Genomic DNA, 16410 nt, shown 5'->3' on the forward strand with positions numbered 1-16410 from the left:
AACGTAAAGAGAATGCTAACTTCATCTTCATGCAAGCCACATCGGGGCTGGTGCAGTTTTGTTACAGGCTGATGAAAATGGTATTGATCGACCTATTAGCTATTTTTCACGAAAGTTTAACTCGTATCAACTAAATTATTCAATTATCGAGAAGGAAGCTTTAGCATTGATTTGGGCACTTCAACATTTTGAGGTTTACCTGACTTCTGGTATCACCCCAATTGTGATATATACCGATCATAATCCCCTTACCTTCTTGCATTCTCTACAAAATCCAAATCAGCGTCTGATTCGATGGTCTCTCTTTTTACAACCATTTGCTCTGGATATTCGTCACATAAAGGGCGTAGACAATGTGTTGGCTGACACCTTGTCTAGAGCCCCTTATGGCTAGTGGTTTGAATGTGTTTCTTTTTTTTAGTTCTAGGATGTGTGGCTTTCCCTTAAATTGCTGCCTCCAGATATTGGGAGATTGCTGGTGATTGCTCAACAGTTTTCTAAGAAAAAGGAAAGTTTCATTTTCATTTTGTTTTTGTTTTAATTTATTTGGAGATTTATAAAGTTAAGGACAGAGATTATTATAATCTCTTTCTTTTGAGGGGGAGGTGTTATGGGTTTTGTGATTGGTTCGTTCTGTTTCCTGGGTTTTGCTTTCTGTTTCTTAACAGGTGACTCGTTATGATGCAGCAGGTGCGGCTAATCTTCAGGCTTTATAAAAGGAGCTTCCAAACTGTGTTGGAGAGACTGCTTTGGAGGACCGTTTTTTCGTTTGACTTCCTTTGCCTTACCCACCGCTTATATTAATTTTGTTTTTGAACTTTGCTCCTGTATAATTTGTCGTATTGAATATTGTTATGTTAGATAATTAATTTGTTTACTTTGATACCCCTTTTTGCACATTATTTTATTTTATCATTTTTGTCTTTTTGTAACCTTTAAATAAATATCTTTTTGCATTATTACATTCAACTTGGTTTGGGTTCCCTTCATTTTGTTGCGTGCTTGAGCCGGCACGTAACACAACATTTCAGTGGAAAAATAAATTATTTCTTTAAAGAGACACACTTTTTGAGATTTGAGGTGAAAGGGGACTATTGTGTAAATGTTTTAGAGCTGTTGTTTTCTGTGTGGTTTTTACTGTAATTAAAACATCCTTTATTAAAACTTTGAAACATTGTTTGTGTTTAAACTTGATCACATGATGATTCAAAATGTCACTATGACATTTTTTAAAAATAATCCATATGATTTTGTCTGTCATTTTTAATATTAATAAATTTAAACTTAAAAGTTTTGCCCAAACTATTTATGAATCCACTCCCAAGTGTGTTACATATCTGTAGAAGTTTGGCTATTTTTTAGTTTGGCTGCAGAAGAGCACTCACCTAAGTGTCACATTACCTGTATCCAGCAGAGGTTCTTTTGTTTGAAGGTGAGAAGATGTGTTTGTGTGTAAGGCCCCGTTTACACTAGTGCGTTTTAGTTTTAAAACGGCATTTTAGATCAAAAAAACGATCCGCGTCCACACCAGGGTTTCACTTAGCATATCTGAACATATCTCCATCCACACCACGCCACCAAAAACGTATATCACGTGAACATTCGTGCACTCTGGGCATGCGCGTTCGAGTATAAACAGGAAGCATGTGTCTCGCTCGACATTTGGTTATTGTTAGTCAACAAATGCCGATTGAACAGTGAACGCGATGCATAATAGCTAATCCACAGCTAATCCAGTGTTTCCGAAACGCTGTTTTCGGCACTCGAAAACTCCAGCGTAGTGTTGACGGATGGTGTAACCATAGCAAAACTTATGCGTTTTCAAACTAAAATGCATTAGTGAAAACGGGGCTTAAGTGTAGTGACTTCTACACTCAATCTTTCACCAAAGAGTTAACAATTCATTGTTTGAATAGAATAAGCTCAATGAACAATTAATGCAATTACAAGTAGATGCATTCTAACACTGAATTTGTTTCAGATGACAGGAATGCGTGCATTAGAAATGTAAGAATTGTATTCTTAACTGTTAATTCTTAAAAAGATTATAGACTCGCTAATGGAAAATTTATGCTGGAATTGTTCTATATTCTTGTTTGCAACAGGAATTGTTTTTGCATTTTTAAATATTTTATTGCCTTAAGAGCACTTCTATACTTCTTGTTTTTATATTTTATAAACAAGTGCAGATGCACCAGTTAGCTTAAGCTGTCTGTCATGTAACTTTGCTGAGTATTGTTCTGAGGCTTAATACTTAAAACACACTATCTATTTAAAAGTATTTTATAAAGTCATGTGCTCTTAAAAAGATTGTAACTTTTTAAAGCACAAAAGAGTAAAATACACAAGGAACATAACTGTTTTGTTTTTCACTTGTTTTATATTTCAGGTTTATTTCAACTTCAAATAACGGTGGGTAAAATCTCACATAGAAAGAGCTTCCATAATTACTCTCCAGATTTGATGAGCGTCTTCAGGAAAAAAACCATGTTGCTGGTCAGCTTTTGACTGAGCTCTTACGTCAGACAACAGTGTTTTTTTTTGTCTACATGAGTCTACCCATTGCCCATTTTCATCTCTTTTATTCCGGCCTTTTTTCTTTTAAGCACATGGTTATTTAACTAATATAGTCATATTTGCCTTTTTTTTTCTTTCTTTAATAGGATGTCTTTCATGAGGACCCATACTACCGAGTTTCCATAGGAATCATCTGCATTAAAGAAAAAAGTTCACATCTTAACCCATCCAGAGTGTTCATCATCTTTCATCATTCATACAGACCTGCCTCGAGCCTTTTCTTCTTAGACTCATGTATCCCCTGCTCTTAAATTAGACAAAGGGTCATCTTGCTGTCACAGTGTAAAGATCAGCTTAGTTACAGATCTTTATAATAATTTTAATTATTATTTATTGTGCATCATATTGTGAAATAATGCCCAACATTACAGTTTGTTCAGTACATATACTTTTATTTACAATAGCAAACATTAATTCTGTGAAGTTACATGAACAGATTTTCACTTGAATGTAAACGCAGTATACATTGACCTCTACAATATACCCCTATGTGTTTAAAAGAATAGTTCACACAAAAATGAAAATTGTTATCTTTTACTCATCAATTTGTTCAAAACCTGTTTGAGTTTCATCCTGCTGTTGAACAAATATATTTTGAAAAAAGTATACATTACTTCAAAATGCAGAGGGAACCGTTTTTTCTTAGAAGTTTGTCTATTTTATAGTTTGGCTGCAGCTGATCACTCACCTCAGTGTCACATGACCTGTATCCAGCAGAGGTCCTTTTGTCAGAAGGTGAGAAGATGCTGGTGTGTGTGTGCGTGTGTGTGTGTGTGGAGTGCCTTCTACATTCAATCTTTCACCAAAGATTAGAAGACACATGTTTACCTGTACACTGCAATAACATAATATGTGAAAAATATATGCTGTTGTTTGGACAGTGTTCTGCCCTCACTCCGGCATCTCTCTTGCCAAAGTTAGACAGACAGATAAACTCTTTTCAACACGTGAGATTGTGGGAGAATGCTGCTTTATTCCATGCCACATTGAGTGTGTTGAAACAGAGTGAAACTATGTAAAAAGATGTACATAAAATGAGCTATAGTTATCCATGTACATAACAATATCTAAGATAGAATATTAACACAAACAGATAATAAACTTACAGACAATGCTTCTACAGATGATCACAGGATGAGTGGATTGTAAGTGACTTCTTGTAGGGGGTTCTTTTTAAATGAGGCAAATATCTGATTCTAACTGTCAGAATGTTTGTATGGCAACAACAATTTAAAAGAAGCTAAATGACTAGGCATTAACTTATGGATTCTGAATACTAATATTTAGTAGATGATCCAGCACACCCCCTGCCTGACATCTAAAAAATGATATTACTATTGTCCACTTAGTTTAATTTCTGACGGCAACAGAAGGACTGTGTCAGAAATGGGCCGTAAGTAGACCTTTGATATTCCATCTTTTATTCTCTTCACCTCAACCTTCCTGACTCTTCCATCATTTCCATGGAAGCCACAATGCCCTTGGGCCAATCATTTCTCTTGGCTTGATTGTCCTTGAGTAAAACAATGTCTCCTTGCTGAAGGTTACGTTCCTCTTTTTGCCACTTCCTACGTTCTTGTGGAGTGGTTAGATACTCATTTCTCCATCGATGCCAGAAGGTGTTGGCTAAACTTTGAACTTGTCTCCATTGGCAAATATAGAGATCATTTTCCTTGAAGCTTCCATTTGGAGGTGTAAGTGCACCAGTCTTTTGTGTGAGAAGTGTTGCTGGGGTTAGAATGAGAGGGTTGTTTGGATCTGTAAATACTGGCATTAATGGACAAGCATTTACAATAGCAGAAACTTCTGCCATGAATGTGATAAGAACCTAATTTTGCATCTTCAGAAATGCATCTTCCATAGATGGAGCAAGTTTGTTGTCATCCTTTGTGGATACAAATGTGTCAGCTTTTTTGTGTGTTGTTGCAAGTATTTGTTCCGAAGATGGGGAAATTGAAGTGCTGTGTTCATTGTAATGGCTAAACTCTTTGATTTTAATATTATTAGAACAGGGACTTATTTGGCTGTGGTGTGCATCCACTAAAATGTTTGTTTTGAAAGCATTAGTTCAACTGGTTTGTGGGCATTATTCAAACCAACATCTCCTACTATTACCCATCCCAAAGCTAACTTCTGTGCAAAAGGAGCATGTGGAGGACCATTGCGCTGTTCTAATACTTTGTGAACCTCAATGATATCTCTCCCAAAAAGAAGAATCTCTGCCTCAGGATCAAGTAGAGGTATGTTACAAGCTATGGACTTCAGATGAGCATGGTTCCAAGCAGCATCAGAAGTAGGTATCTCAGTTCTGTTGTCAGGTAGCTCGTTGCACTCAATTAGTGTGGGAAGTTTAAAACTAATACTTTTATCAATTAGTTCTACAATGAATCCTCTTGCTCTGCGGCCTAAGATTTCTGATGTACCTGCACATGTTTTTGTTGTGTAAGGAGATGCTTTTTCTGTGATGTTGAATTTGTCAAAGAAATCAGAGCTGGCTAAAGACTTGTTACTCTGGTTGTCTAGAATAGCATAGGCTTTCAAATTTACATCAGGATTATCTTTGCAGGATTATCTTGATAATATTATCATATTAACTAAGCAGATCTTGGAGCATGATCTTCTTCCGAAACTATTCTCACGGACCTTTGTGCAGCTGGATGTGGCAACAGTCGAGTCATGGCTGTTATCGTCCTCCCAACCATGCAGTAAGGAAGGGGAAATGGATTCTCTTTTAGTCCAGGGTGCTGGTCCAGGATGAAGAGCTGATACATGTTTTTCACTGTCACACTCTGAGCATTGAATTGTTGCTGTACAGTTCTTTGCTTGGTGTGATGTTGAAGAGCAACATCGGTGTAACTGCTGTCATAAAGCAGTGGTATTTTGTTTCCACTAGATGGCGCTAGTGTACTTTAAACGTGTTTTCTTCAATAACTTGTGATTAGTTTAATATGTGTAATTTTCGATTTTTGATAATTTTAAACTGCTTATTGTTGACTTATTTACCAATCTATGGTTTATTTGAGCAAAAGTTATTCATTCTGACGGTTTTGGACATGTTTTAATTTCATTCCCATCTTTAAGGACGTTTCTTTTGTAAGTTATAAGTGCTATAATCAAGAATTCGAAGGATGTATCCCTCCTCTCTTAGTTTACAAGCACGCAAAGTGGTATGTGAATGTATTTTTGTTCATTAATTACTTTTAAAGTTGTATGCTTAATCCTTATGTATGTGAATGTATCTGATGTTGTTATTGTAATCATTTATACAGTTCTACGGTGTTGATGTTGGCATCTGTGTCGATAAGTGCATTAAACATCTGTGAAAAAGGAACCTCAGCCTTCGCGTTGTGACTAAGGGCGGCACAATTGGAAACATAAAGTTTTCTTTGAGGAAAGTTTTAAGTTCATCTAATGCTCTTTCCCTAAATCCTCTACATTTGTGAAGAGGATGAGGCTTCTTGTGAATTGGACAGAGTTTGCTGACATAATTTTCTATCAACATAGACTTTGCTGTAGAAGCTGGAGGGTCTACTTCTGTCTTATGCACCATAACATGGGAGGTTTGGGCTCTGGAGGTCATCTTCTGCTCTGTAAGGCAAGGCAAGGCAAGGCAAGTTTATTTATATAGCACATTTCATACACAGTGGCGATTCAAAGTGCTTTACATAAACAGGAATAAAAAAGACAAGTTTAGGACCATAAAATGCAGACAATAAAAATTATTAAAAACAGATAAAAACAAATTAAAATGAGTTCAAATAGGTTATAAAAGAATGAAAAAGAAAAAGAAAAACATAATAGTGCGATCTGTCGGACGCAGCACAGTGCTCATTCAGTAAAGGCACAGCTAAACAGATGTGTTTTCAGTCTTGATTTGAATGTGCCTAATGTTGGAGCACATCTGATCATTTCTGGAAGCTGATTCCAGCAGCGAGGAGCATAGTGGCTGAAGGCAGATTCACCCTGCTTTGACTGAACTCTTGGAACTTCTAGTTTATATGATCCTAAAGATCTGAGTGATCTGTTAGGTTTGTATTCAGTGAGCATATCTGTAATGTATTGAGGTCCTTGGCCATTTAGTGATTTATAGACCAGTAATAATACTTTAAAATCTATTCTGAATGGAACTGGCAGCCAGTGTAGAGACCTGAGTACAGGTGTGATGTGCTCTGATTTCCTGCTTCTGGTCAGAATTCTGGCTGCAGCATTCTGGATGAGCTGCAAGTGTCTGACTGTCTTTTTAGGAAGACCATTGAGGATTCCATTACAGTAATCCACCCTGCTGCTGATAAAAGCATGAACAAGTTTCTCTAAATCTTCACAGGAAACAAAGCATCTGATTCTTGCAATATTTTTGACATGATAGTATGCTGATTTACTGACTGCTTTGACATGACTGTTGAAACTCAGATCTGACTCCAGTCACACCAAGATTCTTGACCTTATTTTTTGTCGTTTGACCTTTAGAGCCAAGGTACGCATTCACCTTGAGAACCTCATCTCTGTTCCCAAACGCAATGACTTCAGTTTTCTCTTTGTTTAACTGAAGAAAATTTTGGCACATCCAATTTTTAATTTCATCAATGTATTGGCAGAGGGTGTCAATGGGGCTGTAGTCATTAGGCAGTAAGGCTAGGTAGATCTGAGTGTCATCAGCATAGCTGTGGTAGGAGATTTGATTCTTTCTCATTATTTGGCTCAGAGGGAGCATGTAAAGGTTGAACAGGAGAGGTGCCAGAATCGAGCCTTGTGGGACTCCACATGTCATGGGTGTCCACCTCAACCTATGATCACCTAAACTGACATAGTAACCTCTCCCTTCAAGGTAAGATCTGAACCATTTGAGGACTGTCCCAGACAGCCCAACCCAGTTTTCCAGCCTATCCAGAAGTATGCTGTGATCGACAGTGTCAAATGCAGCACTGAGATCGAGCAATACCAACACTGTTATTTTACCTGAATCTGTGTTTAGACGTATATCATTGATTATCTTTATAAGAGCGCTCTCTGTACTGTGATGTGCTCTGAAACCAGTTTGAAAATTGTCTAAACACCCCTTGAAGTTTAAGAACTTGTTAACCTGGTTGAAAACAACCTTTTCAATGATTTTGCCAATGAAAGGGAGATTTGAGATTGGCCTGTAATTGCTCAATAGGGTGTTATCCAGGTTGCTCTTCTTCAAGAGGGGTTTAACAACTTTAGTTTTAAGTGAGTTTGGAAAAATCCCTGAGAAGTGAATCATTTACCATTTTTATGAGATCCATTTCTAAACAGGTAAACACCGTTTTGAAGAATGATGTGGGGAGCGTGTCAAGACTGCAGGTTGATGTTTTTATAATTTGCACCATCTCTTCTAAGATTTTACCGTTAATTGCCATGAAATCAGACATAATGTCTGACTTTTCAAGTTGTGGTTGAGCTTGTTTGATATCGACACAACTTGGCTGATTGGATGACCTGATTGCCTTTCTGATATTATTGATCTTATCAGTAAAGAAATGAGCAAATTCATTACATTTGCTTTCAGAGAGTAGCTCACTGGGAATCCGACTGGGGGGGTTTGTGAGCCTCTCTACTGTTGCAAAGAGTGTGCGAGCATTATTTACATTGTTGTTTATAAGGTTTGAAAAGAAAGTCTGTCTAGCAGTTTTTAGTTCCACATTAAAAGCCTGAAGACTGTCTTTATAGATATTATAATGGACTACTGGTTTCGTCTTTCTCCGCATACGCTCAGCTTTCCTGCATTGTCTTTTCTTCATTTGGACTGCTCTTGAGTTTCTCCAAGGGACTCTCTCTTTGCCAGTTCTCTTCCTAACTTTAACAGGAGCGCTGTCATTTATTACATTTTCAATTTTAGTATTGAACAAATCAAGGAGAGAATCAACAGAGTCTGCAGATAAACTTGGTGCCAGCGATATGGCCTTCATAAACTGCTCACTGGTGTTCTCATTTATGCATCTCTTTTTGACAGAGACAGATCTGTCTTTAATAGCTGGAGTGATCAATATATCAAAGAAAATACAGAAATGATCAGATAGTGCCACATCCTTAACAACAGTCGATGAAATGTGTAAACCCTTAGTTATAAGTAGATCAAGGGTGTGTCCACGATTATGTGTGGGTCCTTAAACATGCTGAGTCAGATCAAAAGTGTTAAAAAACAGTCATCAGTTCTTTTACAGCATTGATTTCTGGATTATCAATGTGAATTTTCAAATCCCCAGCAATACTAAAATAATCATATTCAGATGTTACTATTGATAACAGCTCTGTAAAATCCTCAATAAAAGCTGGAGAATATTTTGGAGGTCTGTAGATAATGATCAGTAAGATGCGTGGAGACCCTTTTAGTGCTATACTCAGATATTCAAAGGACAAAGAGTCACCAAATGACACTTGTTTACATTCATACACATCTTTAAACAGGGCAGCGATGCCTCCACCTCTCATATTAACTCTGCAAACACTCAAAAAGTCAAAGTTTAAAGGGACTGCTTCATTCAGAACTGCTGCGCTACAACTGTCATCTAGCCAAGTTTCATTTAAAAGCATAAAATCAAGGCAATTTGTGTTGATAAAATCATTGACTAAAAGTGACTTATTATTGAGTGATCGAATGTTTAAAAGTGCTAACTTAACAGTTTTAGTCATTTTCACTACAGAAGTCTCAGATATACATTTAATAGACACCAGATTTGAATGATTTGCTATACGGTCTGAAAGAGTCTTTGGTTTTCTGTCACGTAATAAGACACAAATCTGCGTAGAGAAAGCTACAGATACACTGGGTTCCTGCTTGTTCTGTAAACATCTGATAAAGACACTGTTATCTAAGCAGGCCCCCGAGACACATCAATGGCAGTTTTTAAGTTCACCAGCTAAAGATGAGGTGTTTTTTGAGACCTGGCGCTGTCGCAAAGACCTGAGGCCTTTCCTAGGTGTAGGGCGAGGTGGGCTTAGAGATGGGCGTGTGGCTTGCTGACTTTTGGTTGCTAACTGGGGACTAGCAGCAATGGAGTGTGAGAGTTTAGTTCCAGCACACACCAGTTCCTCCATCTTTTTTGAAAAATCCAAGAGAGGCGAGCAAGATGACAATGAGAACGTGTCCGGTGACAGAGGCTGTGGGTCTGGGGTTTCTGGCTGCTGAGATATGTTTACCTGGCTGTTTTCCTGGGGATCATCAATGAGTGCTGAGACTTGATGCTGTTCTGATGCATCACAGTCTGCCTGTGTTGAGCTCAGTGTGCAGGGCGCAGACGGCAGTTTGTCCGTTATTGGCAGTTGTTGTGGCTGCGTGGTGTTATCTCTGTCCTTGTAGGATGCATCAGCCACAAGTCCACTCATGAGCTGATTTGAAGTCCTGTGGTCATCCGGACATTTGCTAGGTGTGTGTGTGTCATAAGTTCAGTGGCATACACAGCTGATGGATGATGGAGGGAGAAGAGGATGTTGTCTTTCAGCACTTTTGCACCAAGCTTGTTTGGATGAAGGCCGTCTGATGTAAACAGCTGTCTTTGGTTCCAGAAGAGATTGAAATTGTCGATGAAATTCAGTCTTTTCATGTTACATGTTTTCTGCAGCCATGCATTTAGACCAAGTGTGCCGCAAGCCTACGTTTGAGTGAAGGTTTCGGCCGTTAGATCGCCCCCTGGGGGCTGGCTGCAGTACAAGTCATAAAGCCCGCCTCCTCCGTGTTAATGAAGGAGACTTGAGCCCAAATAAAAAAAAATATTACACTTGCAATAAAATGTCCCGAAAGATAGTTCTGGTCGATTAAGGCACTGGTTATTGTGCTGAAATAGGTGCAGATCTTCATTTTTGTAAACAGTTTGTTTTTAGCAGTAATTTAATGCTGGGCGTGTCATCGTGATTGACAGCTGTGATTGACAGTTTCTCAAAGCGCGGCGTCTGAGCTTCGGCAGGAGACTGAAGTAGACTGAAATGTTATTATTCGATTTCTGTGTTATTTTACTATGACAAAATGAGTTCAGCAGTAAACTATAGTTTCTGACATACATGATCCTGGTGGAACACTGTTTATTCGCTAAGTTCAGGGCTTTTTTCGGGCTTTATTAGTTTGCTGATACACGCCTAGCCACCCAGATAGCAAAACACAGTTCCGGCTAGATTCTCGCCTGCCGGAGACTTATCTCTTAGAGCTCAGACTGACTAATGTTACCTCTGCTGGACCTACTCCGGATGCCTGGACTCACTACCCAATTCCAGCCCGAGTCAATCGAGCCAGATGCGGCGGCCGAGTGAGCAGGCGCTGCCGCATGCGAGCCGGAATCAGCCCGCGACGCCGCGAGTAAGTTATGCGCTGCGGCCTGGAGCTGGCGCGATTGAATATATAAAACCCTCATATTTGTTAACGTTATTACATCCATTTGTGTTGATATGACAGCAAACGCATGCTGAGAAGTTCGGGGGGCGTAGTTGATTTTACATAAAGCGTTTGATTGGAAGCTCGACTCTGCTCATTTTCGCGGCTCCTCCTCTGGCTCCATCAGACAATCCTTCTGCGCATGTCTGGCTCCAATTTCAGCAGTCTTTTGCGACAGTTTGTGCCCGTCAAGCAGGCGTTTTGCCCTCAAGGCGTTCAATGGGAAAAAGGGCTGTCGCGTCGTCCATATTTTTTACAGTCATTGATTTAGACCAAGGAGCCTTGAAAACATATTTGTCCTTCTTGCAGGGAGTGGTTCACTGATGAACGGCTGAATTTTCAATCTTTCAACTGTTTCCAAAAGCTCACAGAAATCTCTCTTGAGCAGTTCTGACTGCTCCTTCCGAATATCATTCTTCCCCACATGGATGATAATCCGTTTTGCAGTCTCATGTTTCCTTAATATGTTCTCAAGTTCTTTATTTATATCAGAAACTGTAGCATGAGAAAAGCAGTATGTCATGGTATCTCTGCTCCTAAAATTTTTGATTATTGAGTCTCCAACAATCAATGTTCTTATCTCTGTTGCGATCGGAGCAGAATGCCGCTGTCTAGTCGGCCTTGAGCCTCTGTTCAGAGCAAAGTTAATTGCTGAGTCATGCGATCTCTGTCTAACTGCATTTGGGGATTCTTCACCCATATTACTCAAAACTTCATATCTGTTCTGAAGCTGTATTTGAGTCCGAGCTGTATTTGGGGTAGAGAACGCTAATGCAGCAGCGTATGACCTTCATGATCTGACCCCATGAGTACCCTTTGGTCTCGCACCTTGTTTATGCCATAGTTCACGCTGATTTTCAACAGTTTCAATCTGTTTTTCTGTTCTCAAAACAGTAGCTGGAGTAGATTTATAGGGCTTACCGGCTGAATGCTGTGAGGCTCCACAATGAACCGGTCCTGTGTAATTAGACAGTTCTGGTTGGATCGCAAGTAACTTTGTTTCAAGAACTGCAATCTTTTGTAAAAGTTTATGGCAGTTGGTGCAGCAGTGAGATTCCAAATAAATATGATCCAGAGACATTTTCACAGCCGTGTTTTCCCGTCTCAGGAATGAAAGCAGCTGGTAGCGGGAGGATTGTTTAGACGATAATTCCTCTAAATAAAACTAAACTTGTACTCCAGAAAGTTTGTAGATTTGATGTTGATCTTCAAGCTGTTTCGTTTGAGCACTGTGCTGATAGGCTCAAGTTAAAATTAGATTATAAAATAAAAAAGCAGGAGTGCAAGGAGCGGAGCAGTAGGCAAAGACGTCCGAACAGTAGCAAACCAGGAAGCAAGTCATGGGCATTACTGGGCATCTGTAGTTAATGTGTTTTGTGCAGAGATTGTAAAACTGGAGTAATTTCTCATATGCACTTCATCTCTAATGAAGGTTAAAAAAAATAAAAAGGGAGGAAAACTGACATTGTGTTGTTGCTTATATCTAGATCCTTGTTGCATCCATTTCTCTTGGAGGGAAATGGCAACTTTTCAACAATAGGGGCAATTCCACGTGCAGTGTCCAGGTAAGATAAACCAGGTAGGCATCCATCTGCTTTTGCAGACTCAATCTCTAACAGCAAATCTGCTAGCTCTATGAGACATTGGGGTTCTCTGTTAGAGAGTTTAGGAAAGCAGCTGATTTTATTTAAGAGTGCAGATTCTATTGCTTCAGCAGAGCCATAGCATTGTTCTAACCTTTCCCAGATCCTGGTGAGTCCGACATCAGGGCGATTAATATGAACTGACCTTATCCGTAGAGTATGCTCAGCTGATTTAGGACCAAGCCACTTAGTTAGCAAGTCAAGTTCTTCGCAAGGCTTTAAGTCGAGGTCTTCAATTGCATTTGCAAAGATTGATTTGCATGCCCAGTAATTCTCTGGCTTGTCATCAAATTTTGTAAGTCCAGCAGTAAGTAAGTCTATTTGTGCTAGAAACTTGGCTAAATTTAAAATCTCTTGGTTTTCAGGCTTGGTAGCACATGTCTCATTTCTCATATTAGGTGAGTAAAATCTGTTTGAATTATGACATTCAGATGGATGAGAAAAATGAGGTATTGTACCTTGATATCTTGCTGCTTTTTTGGGGTTTCTGACCAGCTGAAAGCTGTCATTTGGGTCTTGTGACTGAAACATTGGTTCATTGCTTGAAAAGACATGTTGTGGTGTTTCTTGAGAACATTAAGGAAGTTCTCTATGAGATGGAGGAGCATTTCCTCTGTCATCTGAACTAAGCAGTGGTGACACAATCTTTGATTAATAATGATTTTGATCATTAACATATTCTTCAGTTCTTTGCAATGAACTCAAAGTTGATCTTATTTCTTTACATTCATTTTCAGGTAAATCTTCTCTGTCGACTGCATCAACTATGGCTTCATAGGCTGTAGCTTCAGCTAAAGCAGCTTCTGCTTCCTTTTCCTGCTGGAGTGCTTCTAATGTTTCTTCCAATCGTGTTTTTTTCTACTTGAAGTTGTGCTTGCTTTACCTTGATTTCAATCTCTCATTGTGCATATGCTGCTCTTGTACTTGCGGCTTCAGCTTTAGCTCGTGCCTCTATTGCAGCAAAACTGGTGGTTGATGTTCTTGAATGTGCTGATCTGGATGATTTAGAGGAGTGTGAATGTAAACACTCTGACCTGGTCGCATGGCTCACGTTTTCCTTTGATAGCATTCTTAATGTAGATCCGTTCAAGAGAAGAGAAGATTGTTCAATGTTGTCGTAATCTCTGTTAAGTGCGTCGTTTTTCTGATGTTGTAATCACTGTTGAGTATGTCTTTTCACTGTTCTGCCCTCACTCCGGCATCTCTCTTGCCAAAGTTAGACGGACAGATAAACTCTTTTCAACACGTGAGATTGTGGGAGAATGCTGCTTTATTCCATGCCACATTGAGTATGTTGAAACAGAGTGAAACTATGTAAAAAGATGTACATAAAATGAGCTATAGTTATCTATGTACATGTAACGGTCTGCTTTCGCCCGCTGTTACTGGCCTTTGCGTTGTGTGTAAGGAAGACAAGGACACGCGCTACTTCATTCACCGGAGGTTTATTCAAGCCCAACATGGACTGGTCACCATAGCTTTGTGGATTGACATCAAACAGTAGCTAAATCTCTTGTGGGTCATATAACAGCAGTATATTCCTCTCCCCAGCCAGTGCAAAGTAAACTGCTACTTAACTTTAACAGTCAGGAAAATTCTATCATTAACATAATGAAACATACTGTAAATATCAATCAAAAATCAATAAATGAACATAAAACACTGAGATGATAAAATGGAAATACCTGTGGATTGACATCAAACAGTAGCTAAATCTCTTGTGGGTCATATAACAGCAGTATATTCCTGAATAACATAATGTCTATTAGTTGCTGTAATCACAGATTTACACAAATACAAAATGTATCACATTCACACGATATAACTACACATTCCTGATTCATCCACACTTAAATCATACAACAGAACATTGTAATACATCTAAACAGTACCAACAGCATTAAATGGAAACATTTTATACACTTTAGATACTTAATTTACTCAGAAAACGAGGAGCTCAGCAAAACACCTACCTCTCCCCAGCCAGTGCAAAGTGAACTGGCGAGAGGCGCGCGAGTAATCTAAAATGGCGTCGACGCGCCGCCGTAATCAAAATTCAAAATAAAAGTCTCAATACTAAATTCACATATATTGGATAGAAAATGTCAAAATAAAATCACTAAAACAATGAAAAAGATTTTAATGAAAAAGACAATATCACAGGTGATATTATAACCCGTTACATACATAACAATAATATCTGAGATTGAATATAAACACAAACAGATAATAAACTTACAGACAATGCTTCTACAGATGATCACAGGATGAGTGGATTGTAAGTGACTTCTTGTAGGGGGTTCTTTTTAAATGAGGCAAATAACTGATTCTAACTGTCAGAATGTTTCTATGGCAACAACAATTTAAAAGAAGCTAAATGACTAGGCATTAACTTATGGATTCTGAATACTAATATTTAGTAGATGATCCAGCACAGACAGAGATATGCATCTGAACAAAGTTTAGTCTTTTAAAAGATGTCAGTGTGTCTGGCACTATTTGTGGTCATGGAATGCCTGAAAAAGGCTTGTTCCCATGCAGAGCACTGAAGAGGCACTTATCCAAAAAAAGGTTGCATAGGTTTTAAAAATGAAGTGTATTTTTTATTTAAAGGATGGCACATTTTAAATGACATAAATAGTTTGAATGATCATTTAATAAATCTCAAACATTGGGTCTGTGTTTAATTATTTGTTTAGTTTAAAAGACATAAATGAATGTACTGAAACAAAGTTTGATTACATAGACTATTTTTAAAATAATATTTATCAAAAATATGTAATAACAGCACAGTGGAAGACTATCAATTTTGTCTCAGCGCACTGTTATAAAATGTCAGTGTGTGTGTTTGACTATTAAATGTCATGTAAAAAGACAACATTTTAGTGGAAAATAAATTATTTTATTAAAGAGACACACTTTTTGAGATTTGAGGTGAAAGGGGACTATTGTGTAAATGCTCTAGAGCTGTAATTTTCTTTGTGTTTTTTATAGTTAAAACAGCATGCACTGTTAGACATTTCAAAGGGTTTTTACAGTAACTTACTGGCAACACTGTATTTGAGATTTACAGTATACAACCGTAAAACAGTTTACAGCATGTTACAGTAATGTCTGAAAATTGTTAATTACTGTAAAAACAGTTAACTATTATAAACCTTTTAAATTTGTCCTAAATATTTTATAATGTAATTAAATTAATATTATTTTAATGCTATTGACATAAAAAAGACACGATTACAAAATATTAACTAAATTGTCAGGGTTGGTGAGGGGGAATGGGAAAAAGAAGCGAGGACTCAAATGCAGGGAAATGGGATTTTATAAAATAATAAAAATAAAATAAAATGCAAAATAAACTACCCCGAGGGGTAAAACATTAACAAAACAAATACATACACATACAAACAGGACTGGGCAGGCTGGCAAGTATGAGGACTGGAAACACGACAGGACAAGACTTCAAACAACAACATGTGATGACGAACTGGCACAGGACAGCAAAAGTGAGGGGTTTATAAACTGTAGAAAATGAACACACAAACGGGTGGGACAAGACAATAGACGGGAGAGCGCATGACACAGAGAGACAACACAAGCCATGCGCTCACATAAAACAGGACAAGAACATGCAGCCAATGAGAGAACTCATTAATCGCATGTTCATGACAACACAAACACAACACTGAAGCACACGACAAAAGCACGTGACCACAATGTAAACACATAGCCATGTGCTTTGACAGATGCAAGACACGAGCACACGATGAATGACAACACTCACCGTGCGCTCACACACGCAGAGTG

The 16410-nt window shown here is 38.3% G+C and overlaps 1 long non-coding RNA gene across 2 annotated transcripts; it reads right to left on the minus strand.

The window, feature by feature from the left end:
• Positions 1–3532: 3532 nt before the first annotated feature.
• On the minus strand, positions 3533–14933 carry LOC141386258 (uncharacterized). Of its 2 annotated transcripts, none has more exons than XR_012407931.1 (3): positions 14843–14933; positions 14289–14349; positions 3533–6165 (listed from the first exon to the last, which is right to left on the minus strand). It is a non-coding gene; the product is annotated as an uncharacterized lncRNA (long non-coding RNA). The 2 variants fall into 2 exon arrangements; XR_012407932.1 differs by lacking the exon at positions 14843–14933 and adding an exon at positions 14577–14603 and having other exon boundaries at positions 3534–6165.
• Positions 14934–16410: the final 1477 nt, after the last annotated feature.

The sequence above is a fragment of the Danio rerio genome, chromosome 6 (genome assembly GCF_049306965.1).
Source record: "Danio rerio strain Tuebingen ecotype United States chromosome 6, GRCz12tu, whole genome shotgun sequence".
NCBI classification, from domain to species: Eukaryota; Metazoa; Chordata; class Actinopteri; order Cypriniformes; family Danionidae; genus Danio; species Danio rerio.